General features: G+C 44.2%; 1 protein-coding gene across 1 annotated transcript in view; it reads left to right on the forward strand.

Annotated features, from left to right (window-relative positions):
• Positions 1-15,217, forward strand: part of SLC35F4 (solute carrier family 35 member F4) — a 103,212-nt gene that overhangs the window by 28,102 nt on the left and 59,893 nt on the right. The gene's annotated exons all lie outside the window — the stretch shown is intronic.

The raw sequence follows: 15,217 nt of genomic DNA on the forward strand, positions 1-15,217 counted from the left end.
CCCATAATTTCAAGAGAATAACATGAAATGGGTTTAAAAAGGTACATACACCTTAGGTATGTAAAGGTACCATAGACTTTGGTTGCAGCTGCCGCAGGCAGTGAAGGATCTTTATAGATCATAGTTCAATCCTTTAGGCCCAACTGGCTCTGTCTGAAAGTGGCTGCAGTCAGATCCATCAAAGCAGCATGCAGGAAACCCCACAGTAATTCCTACCTCAAAGGAATAATATTTCTGTCAGCCTCCCATTCTGGTTAGAGGCTGGTTTGCATTGTGGTGCATCAGCAGGTACAGGGAAGGCTGTGTATTTAAACTATCTTTGATCTCTCCCATTGATCTCAGTTTAAATCGGTGTAGTGACAGCAAGAAGTGAAGCTGCTGTGGGTTGTTTTGTTTTTGTTTTTCAAGTTCTTTTAATGCTCTTTGTGAGTTGTTTGATGATGGGGGCATAGACTAATTGGCCAAAAAAACAGTAGTAGCAGACCTGACAAATCAATTTATTGCTATCTGGAGTGGCATTATGGCTCTGAATACTGAAAGGCAGCTCTCTGAATTGCTGTAAGAGTAGCTACTTACTAGGGCAAAACAGTAGTTCACTGTAGTGCTTGGATGGACTGTTGTTTAGAGACCTGAGAGTCTCATTCCATGTACAGCAACATTTCAAGGAGTAAAAAGACTACTTTTATATTGCTACTTTATTAAAATTTATGCTGGCATTGCAGTGTTGGAGCTCCAGTGGAAGCTGAGTTAGCTCTTTCATTCAAAGTCACGGTTCAGGCTGCTCATAACTTAGTAAAAAATCACCTCCAAAGAAGAGATTTCTTGTTCTGGATCTCAGTCTGCCAGGGAGTTTGTTCTTTTAAGTGCTTCAGGACTGCTCTGTGCCATTGTGTGTTTTCAGGAGGTATGAAAGAAAGTGTTTTCCTGATGAGGCTTTCTCTGTATTAAAGGTTTGGTCCTATTTTATTTTCTTTAGCTATTGCAGAGATTTGGGTTAGGGCTTTTGTTCCTCCTGTAGAAAAGAGGGACTCACTGCCCAGGAAGGGCAGGGAGGCAGACAGACATGCTACATTTCTGCTATTGAGCAGCAGGGCTTGAGGACAGCTGAGCTCCAGGCACTGCCCTGTGTCTCAGACCACACTTCAGCCTCGGGCCATTAGCCCCAACCCCATAGATCTAATGGGGAAGGGCTGTAGTCCTCCCAGCTTGGCCTCGTGCTTTTGTACTTGTGATGTGCATGGTTCATATCAAAATGGGAGTTTGTTTCACTTCTGTCCCACGCTGCTAATAAAAAGCAAAAATAATAATAAAAAAAACCACTTAGAGTTGGAAATGAAGATGACCTCCTTTTGCTTAAACGGTGTGCAGCCCAGATTGAATTGCGTCTGAAGTGTGCTTGCTTGCCATTAATGATCTGTGTTTTTATAGCCTCTTTGCTCAGGGGACGGTGTGCTTTGAATTTATTGTTGCAAGTGCCTCTTTGAGGAACTACTGATACTGTTTTACTAGTTGACAAGAAGTTAGTTTCTTTTTTCTCTGTCCTTGTTTTTTTGTGTTTCCATCTGTTTGGTCAAATCGAAGTCCCCTCTCACCTCTCTGCTCCTGCTGGTCTGGGTGATGGAGATGGCCTTGGACATATGAGTCAGCTGCCTTCCCTCTGTTCTCTCAGTGCCTGAGTCTGGGAAATCCCTGCCAGGATGGCTTTGAGATTCTGGCCCAGTGCTACTTTGAAAACCCTGCTGCAAGCATGCCTGGGTAGAAGTGCTGTAGCTTGAAGGGCTTCCCAATATCTGGTCCAAGACCAAGTCTGGAGGATCTAGGAGATGGCTCTCCTGGATACTGAAGCTTCAGCAAAGTTTGCTTTCTTGTCCTTTGCCCCATGTGATTTCATTTCCATTTTAATGAATACAAAAGTCACCTCTGAAATCCTTGTCACGTAATATTCCTTGCTAGACAGTTACAAGCTTCCTGCCTGAAGGCCTCCTGTAGTTTCGTCTGTGTAAGTTGTCCTCTACTTTGCATCTTAGATTGTCCTTAACTTAGCTGGCCCCTGAGCATCTGGCCTGCCTCACCTCACAAGTGTTGAGGTGCAGGTGAGCAATCCCCTGTTGAGAAGTGCCCCAGCAGTCACTGGCATCACGTGCTTTGCTGACATCTCCTGTAGAGTGGAAGAGCCAGTCAGTGGGGGCAGGAGGTAGGATGTGTGTGGGGCAGAAGCATCATGGAAGCTCCTGAAGGGCAAGAGATACTTTGGTTCTTGCCTTTCTCTGACAGTTATAGTATAGATGTCCTTTTTTTACTCACAACTGTGTAATAGAGGATATGGTCAGAAAGACAGACTGAAATGAGCGAGTTGCTCTCTCCCTCTGCCCCGGATAAACTACCATCAGAACTACAACACCAGAATGTCTAGCTCCTTCACTTCTACTCTCGCTTTTTAATGAGCAGAGGGAGGAGCTCTTTTGGAGTGTTTTTATGGTACTGGTTGCTTACAGATCAGCAGGGCTAATGCACCATGCTTTTGTTCCTGTGCTCTTGCCTGCAGTGCTATGGTGGTGTCATTCTCTGCAGTGTTATTTAGGCTTTGAATAGCAATGCGTCAAGGCAGTTATGTTTGGACTCAGTCTTGTCTGAGCGTTCATGCAAAGTCTCACTTAGCTTTTCAAGATGCTCTGGGAGCTGTAGATGCTGTTCCCTTCCCATCTCCGTTATTTAGGGCTTGCTACAGCAAAGCTCTCAAGCCTGTACTTTATTCTGAACCTGCAGGAGATTTCACTGAAAGCAGAGTTTAAGTCTCTGTCACAATATTTGCTGTGATTATTTGAATGATTATCACAGAGACAAGCTAAGGCAGGTAGATACATCTAGGACCACAGGCAGGAGCCTAGATGTAAGTGCTTGCATCTCAGCAGTGGAGGAGCCAATGGAAAGAACCTCTAGTGATGCAAACACAATGCACATGCTTCAGATGGACTGGTCCCAGGTGTCTGTGTGAAATTCATGCCTTAGATCTCACTAGCATCTGGAGGGGGGCTGGTCCCACAGAGGGAAGACTCTGCTAGTGACAGGCCCCCAAATGGCCCTGCTGATGAGCAGCTCTTCTGCCTGTCATCCAGCTCATTCTCTGATGCTAATCAAAATGGTGGCTTTAGTCCAGGCTTGTTGTGACGACTAAGCTGTTACAAATATGAGGCAGAGAAACACTGAGAAATGTTCTGCTTTGGGAAGAAATACTGTTGCACAGTTGATTTGAGAGCCAATTTCTGGCACCAGATCAAAGGCGCTTGCTTTCTCTACTTTCGAGTGAAAGGACTTATCTATGGATGGTAAAGTGAGAAAGTAAAGAATCTTGACTTGCTTTTCCTCCTGGAAGGGCTGTCTTGTTATCCAAGTGGTCACTTCTCTTCTGATTAGGTCTTCCTTTATTGTAGGAGTGTGCTCATACCAGCGATTGTTGAGGCTGTTTTGATGCTGTGAGATGCCATCTATCAAAACTTTGACTTTGGTGACTCATTGTCCTTCTGGGCTGTTCCAGGATATGCTATGGAGCAACCTCTGATGTTCTGACCTTACAGATGAGAAATTGCACCCGAGATAGATGAAGTAATTTGTCTAAGGTTACCCAGGCAATCTGTGTCAGGGCAAGGATTCAAACTTGTCTATGAGCACCTGCCTTTTGGAACATTCTGCCTCCTACTGGCAGCACCTCCTATGGCTGAAATGCAATCATTTTCACAGGAGAAATGCCTCTTGTACTTTCCATCTGTCTTTGAAGTGGTGCTATCACGTATTGTTTTGTATACTTGATGGAGTTTCAACAGAGCTGAAGGTCATCACTTTCTGCTTTTGGATTTCATTTTGTTACTGTTCTGTGTTTTTTGTCCAGCAGATACAGACAAACAGGTGTGTTAATAATGCAGGGCCAGCCACACACTTATCTCTGTGCCAACACTCAGAATCAGGCTCTATCTTCAGTCCCCTTGCCAGAGTCTTATCCTGGTGACCACAGGACTTTTCTGTATCCTTGCACCAACAGGTCACAGTCCTGCAGGTCCTCCTTAGAGACTGGTGGTGTTGCAGTGACCATACATCCATCTCATGGGTCACAAGGGAAGACGAGCAGTCAGCATGGCTGTCTGTTTTATGGATGTTGTGGCCCTACTTTGTCCAATGCATTCCTTAATCCAAGGTTAAGTGTTTTCTGCCTCTTCTGTACAGGATTTTAAAATATCTGTTCTCCATCCAAGACAGGATTGCTGTAGGAGAACCAGCAGGAACAGGTGCTAGGTAGGAACCTTTCCTGGTAGCAGACAGTGCCTGGCTTTGAGAGTTCAGAAATGCACCTGAGTGCACAGGTCAAGCTGGGGGGCTCACAAGTTGCACTAGGATCTAAGTCTTCCAGAAACTAGGAGAAGAGCTGACAGCTGTATGGGGAGCTGAATTTACCACCCAGCCCTTTGGAGAGCTGTTGGGTGAGGGGGGGAGATGTGATTTATCGTGGAGCTGGCCACCTGCTGCCTTGCTGTAAATCCTTTGGAATCTGCAGAGCTGCCAGTTGGGGGATGAGGGAGGAACACATCTTTGCTGCACTCAGCTTGGGACGGTGCCATCATCATCTCATTCTTTCTGCGGCTGATGTTTTACAGGAAAAAATAAAAATAAAAATCCCTGACTGAAGAGGTCAGGAAGAGGTCCTGGGGGAAGACTGAGCTGTTTCTCTCTGCAAATGTGCCTTTATCCCTTCTGTGCTCACCATCACCTTCCTCTTACTGACATAAGGTAACACTTCCCCATCTCAGTTGAATATTGTTAGTCTTAGCATGCTTATACTCTGCCAGGCAAAGGAATTCTGTGGTTAACTAAGGAGATAAAGCTGCCAGCCTCAGTGTTCAGCAGGTGACCTCTGCTCTTGATCTGAAGAACTGCTGCATGAAACATTGCAGAGAAAATGCACCTGAGAAACTGCACAGTGTTTTTGATAATTCCTGGCTTCAGACTGATGTTGATATTGTGGGAATTTCTTTCCTTGCTACATATCAACGCCAGTTTCCCTGGTGATGATGAAGACTGTGTGCAAGTGTAGTTCTTTTTGTTTTTAGTAACTTCTTAACTCCATTGTCTTATTGCAAGGAAGTTAGATCCCCATCTTGTTATTCGATTATTATGTTATTAAATCCTCCAAATTAGTAGTAAGGTCCTATAAGTTCCTTGAGTAGTTAGTTGTTAAGCAAAGAGAGGAAGCCGTGCTTGATGCCTATGCTGCAGGAAAGGCTCTGTTCCACATGGGATGTCACAGATCAGGCAAAGAGGCCAGCATGGAGTGGGAACTTCACGTGAGACTTCTGATCAGGTATTGATAATGAAGTGAGCTGAGTGAACTAAGAAACTTAGCCAAATTTCCCAAATGTGGATTGGCCAGCAGAGGCTTCAGCAGATGCAACTTTATCTCATGCACACATCTGCATCCATTAGGTAGTGGGGCAGAGGCTTCATTCAGACTGATTGGTGTGCAGCAAAATGGAGGATAGAGGAGGAAATGGGGGCTCACAGTGAGACCTTTGAAGAGTGTGTGATTGGTTGTGTTGGAGATGCTGACAAGCTCTGAGCCCTTCACAGGAAGCGGAGAAAGCAGACAATTGTGGAACGCTGTCCCAAGAGAAAAAGGGGTTTTCTGAACAGCTGCAGCACCTTGTAAGTTAGGAAAAGTCTGAAAAATGAGTGGCAATGCTGCATTAGCAGCCCAGCTTGCTCCACATCCAAGAATTAACTTACATTATACCAACTTATGGCCTCAGCATGATGTCCTCTGTTTTACGCACCTGCTTCTCCTTCCTACAGTCTTTGCCTAAGAGGGACTTGTGACCATGATGGTAATTGTATCTGTCTCTATATATGTCTTCACATTCTCCTCCTTAAAATGTCTGAAAGCTTCCACTTCAATGTCATTCTGCTCACCAGAATACATTATACTTTCCCAAAGTGAGTACTTGTGCTTGTTATAATTATTGCAGAAGTGCTGAGCATTTTCAAGTGCGTTTCATCATCCCTAAATGTGGAAGTAGATGACTTGGCACTTTCTTTTTACTACCAGCTGCTAAACAGGCCAGTTCTGGATTAGTGGAGCACAGGCAGATCCATTGCAAAGGAAGAATCTGTAGTAGTTGTACAGGTTTAAGGACCACAGCCATGTAATGCTGGAGCTTGTGGTTCCTATTCTTCATTGTGTGCAGACTGTGACCCAAATACCTGATATTTCTCAGCACTACAAGCAGAATCAGTCCTCTCAAAAGGATTCCTCTCCTGTCACACTTCCCAGCTACCCAGTCATGGCCACGCTGCCTATAATGGTTAGAATGGCTGTGGAGAAGTATTGAGTACTTCCAAAAACCTAACCTTTACATAGCTGGTTAAACGGTACGTGGTTTTTGTTTTATTTATGCTTTTGCTCAGCTGTGTGTGCAGAAGACTTTGACTTTTTAAGAATTAATATGCTGTCTTGGGCTTTTTCTCTCCAACTTGCAAGGAAAAGCTGCTGGAAGATAATTCAGCTCAGGCAGGCTCCAATGGCTCCGATTAATCTTGTTGATAAATTACTCTGCATGGGAAGCAGTTAGGAGCATGGGGGAAATCAGCACAGGCAGTGCCACTCTGTGCTCTCCCCTGCTGCCCCAGTGTGAAGATGTCTGAACACACACAGAGATGTGGCTGTGCTGGGAGCTGCTTCAGGCAGCCGAGGAAACTTCAGAGGTCTTGAGCTCTTCTCCAGTAGGAAACGTGGATAAAAAACCTCTGGGCTCCAGTTAATCCTTGGCCAAAGGGAGGATGAGAGATAATGGCTCAAGCTGCACAAGGGGAGGTTCAGGTTGGATACTAGAAAACATTTCTTCCCCGGAAGAGTGGTGATGCAGTGGCACAGCTGTCCAGGGAATGCTGGTATCACCATCCCTGGAGGTGTTCCAGAACCATGGAGATGTGGCACTGAGGGACATGGGCAGTGGACATGGTAGGGTGGGATTGGACTTGGGGATCCTAATGATGAGTTTTTGTCTCCAGAATGCAGCATCTCTCTCCAAGTGCTAACAAAAGCACAGAGGTACTTGCAAAAACCAGAAAATAATAATATGCGTATTTCAAATTAAATCCCCAGTGAGAATTCTCAAGAGAGTATAACTCCCTAGACAGCTTAATTCCATTTGTTGCCCTTACAAAGAAGGCACACAACTTATTAATTTAGGGAATGGGGCATGTGCTTGTGCTGAGCTGCACAAACATACTATGAATGTGATAAAAGGCTGAAAATTCTTCGCATGCAATTTTAAAATGTATATATTGCTAAGCCTTAAATAAAATAATTAATCACTAGGTTTAATAGTTGGAAAGACAGAAACTTCTTCAGTCCAGTTTGCTCTTTGCAGTGAGCTGCTTTACCTAAAGACATTAGTGGTTTGCTGGAGAAACTTCTGGTTAATGATACTTTTTAAAAATATCCCTGACCCTCAGTAGCTGCAAGTGCTCAAGTGTCAGATTTAATGAGTGTGTATCCATTTGGCTAATGACAGACAGGACCTCTTCTGGTGTGGTTTATCCCTGGAGGGCAGCTCAGCATCATCCAGCTGCTCTCTCACTCCACCGCAGTGGGATTGGGGTAAGGATTGGAATAAAGGTAGAAGCAACTCATGGGCTGAGATAAAGACAGCTGGCCAGGTAAAACAGAATCCATGCACTCAAACGAAGCAAAACAGAATTAATCCACAACTTCCCACAGGCAGGCAGGTGTTCAGCTATTCTAGGGAAGCTGGACTCATCATGTGTAGCAGTTTCTTGGAAGACAAATACCATCACTCTTAATGCTCTCCTCTTCATCCATCATTGCTCCAGCTTACCATATGCCATACCAGCACCATGTGATATGGAATATCCTTTTGGGCAGTGTGGGTCAGCTCTCCTGGCTGTGTTCCCTCCCAGTATCTTGCGTGCTCCCAGCCTGCTTGCTGGCACCTCAGCACAAGCAGCAGAAAAGTCCTTGACTTAGTTTAAGCATTCTTCAGCAATAACTAAAAACATAGGTGTGTTATCACCACTATTTTCATCAAAAATCCCAAATACAGCATCACACCAGCTTCTACAAAGAAAATTAACTCCATCTCAGCCAAAACCAGGGCGTTCTTCCTAAAAGGTTTGCTTGCAGATGGTTTGCAGCTTACTAAGAAATGAACTTGTCTCAAATGAGGAGAATTGCTGAATGAGTTTGACACTGCTTGATGCTTTAGGATTCTCCAGGGGACAGAAAACCCTGTTTTCCATGACAGCTTCAACTTGTTTCCTGAGTCTAATGAATATTTTTACTGCAAGACCAGAATGTTGCATCCATAATGTCACTTTTTTACTGCTGGCGAGATGGTAAGAAATTGGAGGCCAATTTTGACACATCCCTCCAAGGATTATAGATGGTAGAAGCTCTCTTACACTGATTCACACAAGTTCGTGTTGTTATTAGTGGGTGTTGTTTTGGCCTTAACTAAACTCTTTTCTACTGAATGTCTTCAGAATCTTGTCCTATACATTGTTGACTGTTCATTTAAGGTTTTTAAACACTAGTTGCAATAGTTCTTTCCAACTCATTTTCTCAGAAGATACAAAACTCATTTTGCTGTGTGCATATCACTGATCTCCTCTCCTGAATTCTGAATTGGCGTACACTGCTTTGTGTGATGCTAAGTGAAACTGGAACCTGGGTTTGTTCTAGGTCCTAGGAGCAAGTCAAATGCCACGCTAGGGGAAACTGTCAGGGCTGTTTGTTTTGTGCATTGCGGTTGCATTCATCTGTGGGGTTTGCTAAAGAAGAATTTGGTATATAGCAGAGCTCTGAATACACTGAGGAATCATATGCTGGGCTTCTTTTGAATGGTTCACATCAAACAATTTAAATTCGTGATAAAAAGCTGCATCCCAAAGCTGTGCTTAGCACAGAAACGGTAGGTGATGTTTTTCAATTTCCACCCTCCCTGTGTGGGGATCTACTTTGTATCCTGTAGGATTCAGGGCACTCTTTAGATGGCTTGAGATGTTCTTTGTGCTGCTTAAGGGTTTCCTTTTTCTCCTTGTTCACGTTGAGAAAGTGGCGTGAAGTTCTCTTTGGATTCTTCATGCAGGATGTAACAACTCCAAACTGCCTGGTTAGTTCCATTTCACACTTTGGTTGTAGCAATATGAAGGACTGAATGCAGGTTGGGATCTTGTCTTTAAAGCTATTGCTATGAATCCCCAAATCACAGAATGATGATGCTGGAATGAATCCCACTGCACGTGGCTCTGGTCTTCTTCTGGGCATTGCTATCAGCCATTGTTGGAGATGGCTCCCCTACCTAGGTGGACCTCTGGCTCACATGGACCATGGTCCACGTGGCAGGACTGTTCTTTTGTGAACATTCACTTTCCCTATGAGTATGTTAATTCCTGCTATGAAAAGAGTTTTGAATTTTCTGGAGTTTTACTTGTCACTTTGTTCTGTGCTTCTTAATCCCTTCCAACTCAAACAATTCTATGATTCTATTTATTATTTTTTTTTGCTGCATGTGATTAGTGATACTGCCAGAAAGAAGGCTAAACAGAAGTGGTTGTGGCTCTAAGTATTGGTTTTGTGTTGGAAGGATAACTTTGCACCATCTATTTGAACTCTGAAGATGTTAGGCTTTGGAGATGAAGTAGGGCATGTCCTGATAGGCTTTTCTTGTTTTGGAAAGGTTTATCCATAGAAGCAGAAATATTTTATGGGAACAGCTGTTTGGTTTTCCACAAGGCTGGTGTTTCCCTGCCCTCACAGTGACTGTCCTTTGCTGTTTTGGGGGGATTTTATTTTTTTTTCTTTTCAGTTTTTGGCTGGTCATTTCTTCATCCTGGTGCAGACTGGACAAACATCCAACAAGCAGGGAAATTGCCTCTTGCACAGCCCATTAGCCCATTTCATCAGGTCAGTGTCTATTGCAAGGAATTTCCCCATTCTGTCTATAGCATAGTTACGTTTTCCCTGTGATGTTAGCTTTCCCAGGGATTCTGGTAATGTCTGTTCAGCCTAAGATTCTCCATCTGCAGTATGTTCTAATTGTAAGCTGAACCTGTGACTGCAGAGAATTCTGTGTGTGGATCAAGCAGTTTTTTCTCTTCAGGTGTATTTTACACTTCAGCGATTTCTTGTGGCTAACTGGATGCAAGTAGCCTTGTCAAACTGTCCCTAGTGTGAGTGTCAGACCTCTGCAGCCTCCTGGGCTTGGCATGGACAACAGATCCACAGCTGCCATGACTTATCCTGACTGTCCCTTTGCTGTGTCCCATGGCAGTCACCACTGCGACAACCAAGAGCTCAGCTGAGCTAAGCAACCCCAACTGTGGTAGAGTGAGTTTCAACAGCTTGTGGATGCTCACAGCAGGTAGTTTGGTTTATATATAATTTATGGTTTGCAGACAGGGAGCGGCTCCGTGCTGGGAGTTTCAGACTGGGCTTCAAATATAGGTTTTAAATGCTTTGAATGTGCTGCTCCTGCCTTGAATCTGGATGAGTTTCCTGAGCCTTTGGGTCTGTTACACATGGCTTGCAAAATCTGTCATATTTATATGGGATAAAAGTGTTCTGGTGAATCTGTGAGAAGGTAAATGCTGGTTTGTGATAGTGTGGGTGACAGTGCTAAATACAAAGCAGTGGGGAATCAAGTCTGCTTCTTCTCGGAAGGTAAACACACAGGTATGACACACAGGAGTGAGTTCAGTGCATCTGCTCAGCTTTGTCTGCATTTGAGCACACAGTCAGTGCAGTGTTTGCACACCTGCACTGTGCTGGCCTAGTCAGACTGGGGTTCATATGGTCTGAAGCGCTTGACATGTCACTTCTAAAAGAGCAGTGCAGCTCCCTGGATGCACAAGATTCCAGGTTGTACCAAGATACTGGATAAATGAGAACAGTGTGTATCAAAAACAGTTTGATCTCTTCCTTCTAGGCGATCCAGCTTGAGATGCTCAGATGGTCCCCACTGGTGCTTGCCCAGGGGCACCAGGTACAGCTGCAGCTTTCAGCATCCTGGGAGCTGGTTATGCTGGTCTGAGCCAGCTTCTGCAAGGTATCTGCTGAACACAGGCTGCTCAGAAGCCCCAGCTTAATCAAATAATCTTCAGAATATCTAGCGTGAGTGTCCATATCTGACTATTTATAGCCTGATGCTGTGTGTGTCAGGCACGTGGCCCAGATTGTGTCTGAGGCTATGACTGGTAATAGATTTACAACTGTGAGAAAGGAGTGTGGTGACAGGTACAGAATTTAGATGGCTTTCTGTTGCTGCTCTTTCCCAAGTTGTAGCATTTCTTCATATTTCTGAAAGTTGTTGCAGAAATGCAGGGGTGCTGCTGCAGCAGGGTGACAGCTGTGGCTGGGAACTTAACATATGTGCTTGTGTGATGGCCCCATCTGTGATCCTGAACTGGACTGGAACTGTGCAGCAAAAAAGCAGATGTTTAAGAGAAGCAAGTAATGCAGCGCCTGATTTTTGGGGAAGATTTTTGCAGAGAGAGAGAGCAAATGCAGCTGGCACATGAGCCTATATAGGATTCAGTGATGCCAGGTAGATGTGTGTGTTGCAGGCAGGCAGGTATTACCTCCCCACGTTGTCGACTTCTGTCACTTGTAATCTTAACATCCAGACTTAATATCTTCAATTTCACAGCACAAAACCCAAACTGGACTGAAGCAAAAAGCCCTAAATTAGCTTCTCTAGCCTATGTTATATAAGCAGTCAAAGAGGATTTTCCCATGGACAATTCTTTGAAGGTAAGAAGACTGTAAATTGTGAAGATTGGAAAAAATAACCAAAGTTTGCTCCCGCCTTCAGCTGTAGGGCTGTGAGGCTTGGAGTGGCACCTTGCAGATACACACTGCATCTGAATTAAAAATGAGAAGATCAACCTAAGGAGAAAGAATAAACAGTACATAGACCAGTTGTTTTCCTCACTGCTTTCTTGTCACAGGTGGAAGGCTTCAGTTGTAGCTGGTGTATGACCGCTTGAGCTCCTTCAACTTGAAATGGATGGAAATGAGTTTGATAAGGGGATTTGTGGAAGATAGTTTTTGCAAAATGTCATGGAGATGGAAGCACGGCAAAAGGAGAAGCAGGTTCTCTGCACCAGTGTGGAAGAGGGATAAATCTGTAGGAGAATAAGGCACCATGTGTTCTGTTGCTCCGAGAACAGCTTGTTTTCATAGAGATCTGTTCCTTCGTATGGGAGAGCTTTATCAACACAAAAAGAAAAAAAGAAAAAAAAAGAAGAATCTTTTTCCTAACCTACAATTCCCACTGGTCTTAAATAAAATGAGATGTAAGCACCTCTCTGACTTTAAATAGCACATGGGTAATCAGTCCTCAGAGCCTGATGATAGCATCAGTGACACTCATTGGACCGAGGGAATTAAAGAAAAGAACCAAATCTGTGCTGCTTTCATCTGCATTCAAGTGGCTGAAGAAAAAATCGATACTCGTTAGCAAAATAAGGACAATATTGCCAGCATTGAGAGTTATTTTCCATTCTTTACACTCTCTGTTTAAAGCTTGCAGATGATCTTGGACCTGTTCAGATGAGCTTTACAGGAGAGTCAAAGGATCGTTTGGGGGCTGAGACTGGAAATGGATCTGTGCGGCTCGGTTTCAGTTCCCTGCTGTTCCATAAGCACCTCGTATGACCTTGGGAATGTTCTAAAGCTTCCTGTAAAGCTTAGGCAAATTGTCTGCCTTCCATTTGTGGCCCCCATTTAGATGGGGAGTGATTGTGGGTTAGTAGTTTCTGTCCATGACCAAGTTTATTGTCTGTCTACTTTTATTTCCAGTGTCTGTGAAAGATTTGGATCTTTCTCAGTCTTGGTTGGGTGATGGTGTCTCATCCTTCAGTGACTTGAACTGCTGGATGAGTTGGCCACTATCTACTCCCATCAGTTAAGATGGGAAATCAGAGGCTTCTAAAGCAATTAGTGACTGGCTGGTCATGGCCAGGAGACCCTACCCTATCTTTCCCTTTTCTGTAAATTTTCAAAGTAAATTTCAAACTTCCCTGCTGGCAGCCAGGAAAAGGCTTTCAGCTGTTAACTGGCTGAACGCTTTCCAGTGATGTATAATTAATGGAGACACTTCCAAGAGTTTGTGGCTTTTTATTCACTTGTTTCCTGCTTATGTTGACAGTGACCTTATCTGCGTTTAACTTTGCCTTCTGAATTCATGAAGAGAAGCGTGGATTTAAGCAGCCCAGAAGGAAGATTAAGCCATCCTTCTAGCTAATCTGCATGCAGAGAAAACTGCCTGCTTTCCCTATCTTAGGTTTGAGAAATTCTATTATGCTACAGCATATCTCCAAGGAAGGATTTGAGTGATGTTGTTAGCAGACTTCCTTAACACTAATTTTTACTGTGATTTGCACATGGTAAGTCTGCTGTCAGCCATGTAGCATTTTCTTCTTGAAAAAGGAGTCCTGTCATTTGTTGTGCTGCAGCATGAAGGTGTTTTGCAGCTTTGGCTCTGAGGATTTGTAACTATCAGTGTCTTCTGACAGTAATTAGTGATGTTCCCACATTGGACCCAATACACACCTGAGCCATGGTTGTTGCCAGGAGGTTCACAGGAACTTTACAGTCATCCCCAGGGTGTTCTTGCAGTGTATCAGCTAATGGGGGGACTGATCCACCAGTCAATTCTTTGGGCTATACCTTTGGTTCTGCAATTTGTCCTTTCTTATGAAGCCTCCTGCCAAAATAACTCTCTTAAAATGCACTGAGCACTTCGGTCTAAAGGCACTTTAGGTCTCAAAAGCTTTCAAACTTTAGTATTTTGGCTAGTCTGCTACCTGTAAAATAGCCTTGGGTATTTCCCAAAAGGCAGTCACGGCTTATCTCCTCTGAGACCTCATTAGAAGGAGCAAAGATCTGCTGTGGATGGTCCCCATATCCTGGGAACAGGAGTGTCACCATTAGCTGTCATTCCTCTTTCTGATCTGCTCTGGGGATTTTCTCCCTGTGCTCTGAGAAACCTGTGGAGATCTCTGGGGACACCTGAACCAGGGTAACCTGGAGTACAAGGTGTTGTCAGAACAGCCTGCTATGTCAGCACCCCTTCACAGCATTTTCTCTTGAGAACTGGAGCAATGAGTGTTTTGGCTGCTCTGAAAACAAAAAACATGACAGTGAAACATCACTACTTCTCTGACAGAGAACTTTGGCCTTTGCCTAATGCCAGATGACTGCAAACTGAAAAGAAAAAAGGAGTAGAAGAAGTGTACTTCTGAGTATTTGAAGCCAATAGGCACAAATGCGTCTCTCTAATACTTAATTTCCCAATGGGATAAATGTTGAAAGAGCACTGGGGCTTCATTGCAAAGATACTGCTGTCTCACAGGCTTTTTATCCTTGGGGTATTGCTGAGGTGTGCATGTGATGGGGCAGTCTGCCTTTGAAGTTCTCTATGGATCGAGTGGCATTTAGACTTCACCCTGAGAGTAGTTGTTAGTGTGACCAAAATCAATGCTTGAGCTCTGACCTGTTCTGAGTACACCTTGGGAAACTTGCTGCTAGGTATCAAGTAGGAAACGTTTTTGTTCCATCCATCTGAACACTTATTTGGCATGCTGCTAGACAACATGAGAAAACTGGGTGTGATACTGATGCGTTACATTGCACTTGTGACAGACAGAGGGATGACCGTAAGGAGAATGTCTCAGAAAGCCAAGCATGGCTTATGGGATTTGGAGCCAAACAGGCATCTGCCAGGAAGCTGATGGCTGGTAATCCTGTCAGAATCCCCAAATCCACTCTCCTGGACAGTGCAGGAAGCTTCTGGCCTTCTGTCTAATGGTGCTTTGGAGGATTTGTGTGTAGCCCAGGGCTGGATGTGGCCTTTCCATCTTTATGAGGACACAGCATCCTTGCGTGTTACACCCAAGACATGTTGTGTTATCCTGTCACAGAGTAGGAGAGCTGGTTGAACTCTGAGCCAGCTGCTCTGGTGCAAGAACATTTATTGCTCAGCAAGGAAGGTGATCTCTGGGTGTTGCTTGAATGCTTTGCAACGTGAAGTAGTGGCTGGGGACTGAATGCTGCTTTCTCCCTGTGAGCTGAGATTGGAAGGAGTGAGAGCAGAGTGAGAGTCTCAAGAAAAGCTCTTGCTTTTTATCTGAAAGAAGCTGGATGACTCAA

This window comes from Tympanuchus pallidicinctus, unplaced genomic scaffold (assembly GCF_026119805.1).
Source record: "Tympanuchus pallidicinctus isolate F22 unplaced genomic scaffold, pur_lepc_1.0 scaffold3, whole genome shotgun sequence".
Lineage (NCBI taxonomy): Eukaryota > Metazoa > Chordata > Aves > Galliformes > Phasianidae > Tympanuchus > Tympanuchus pallidicinctus.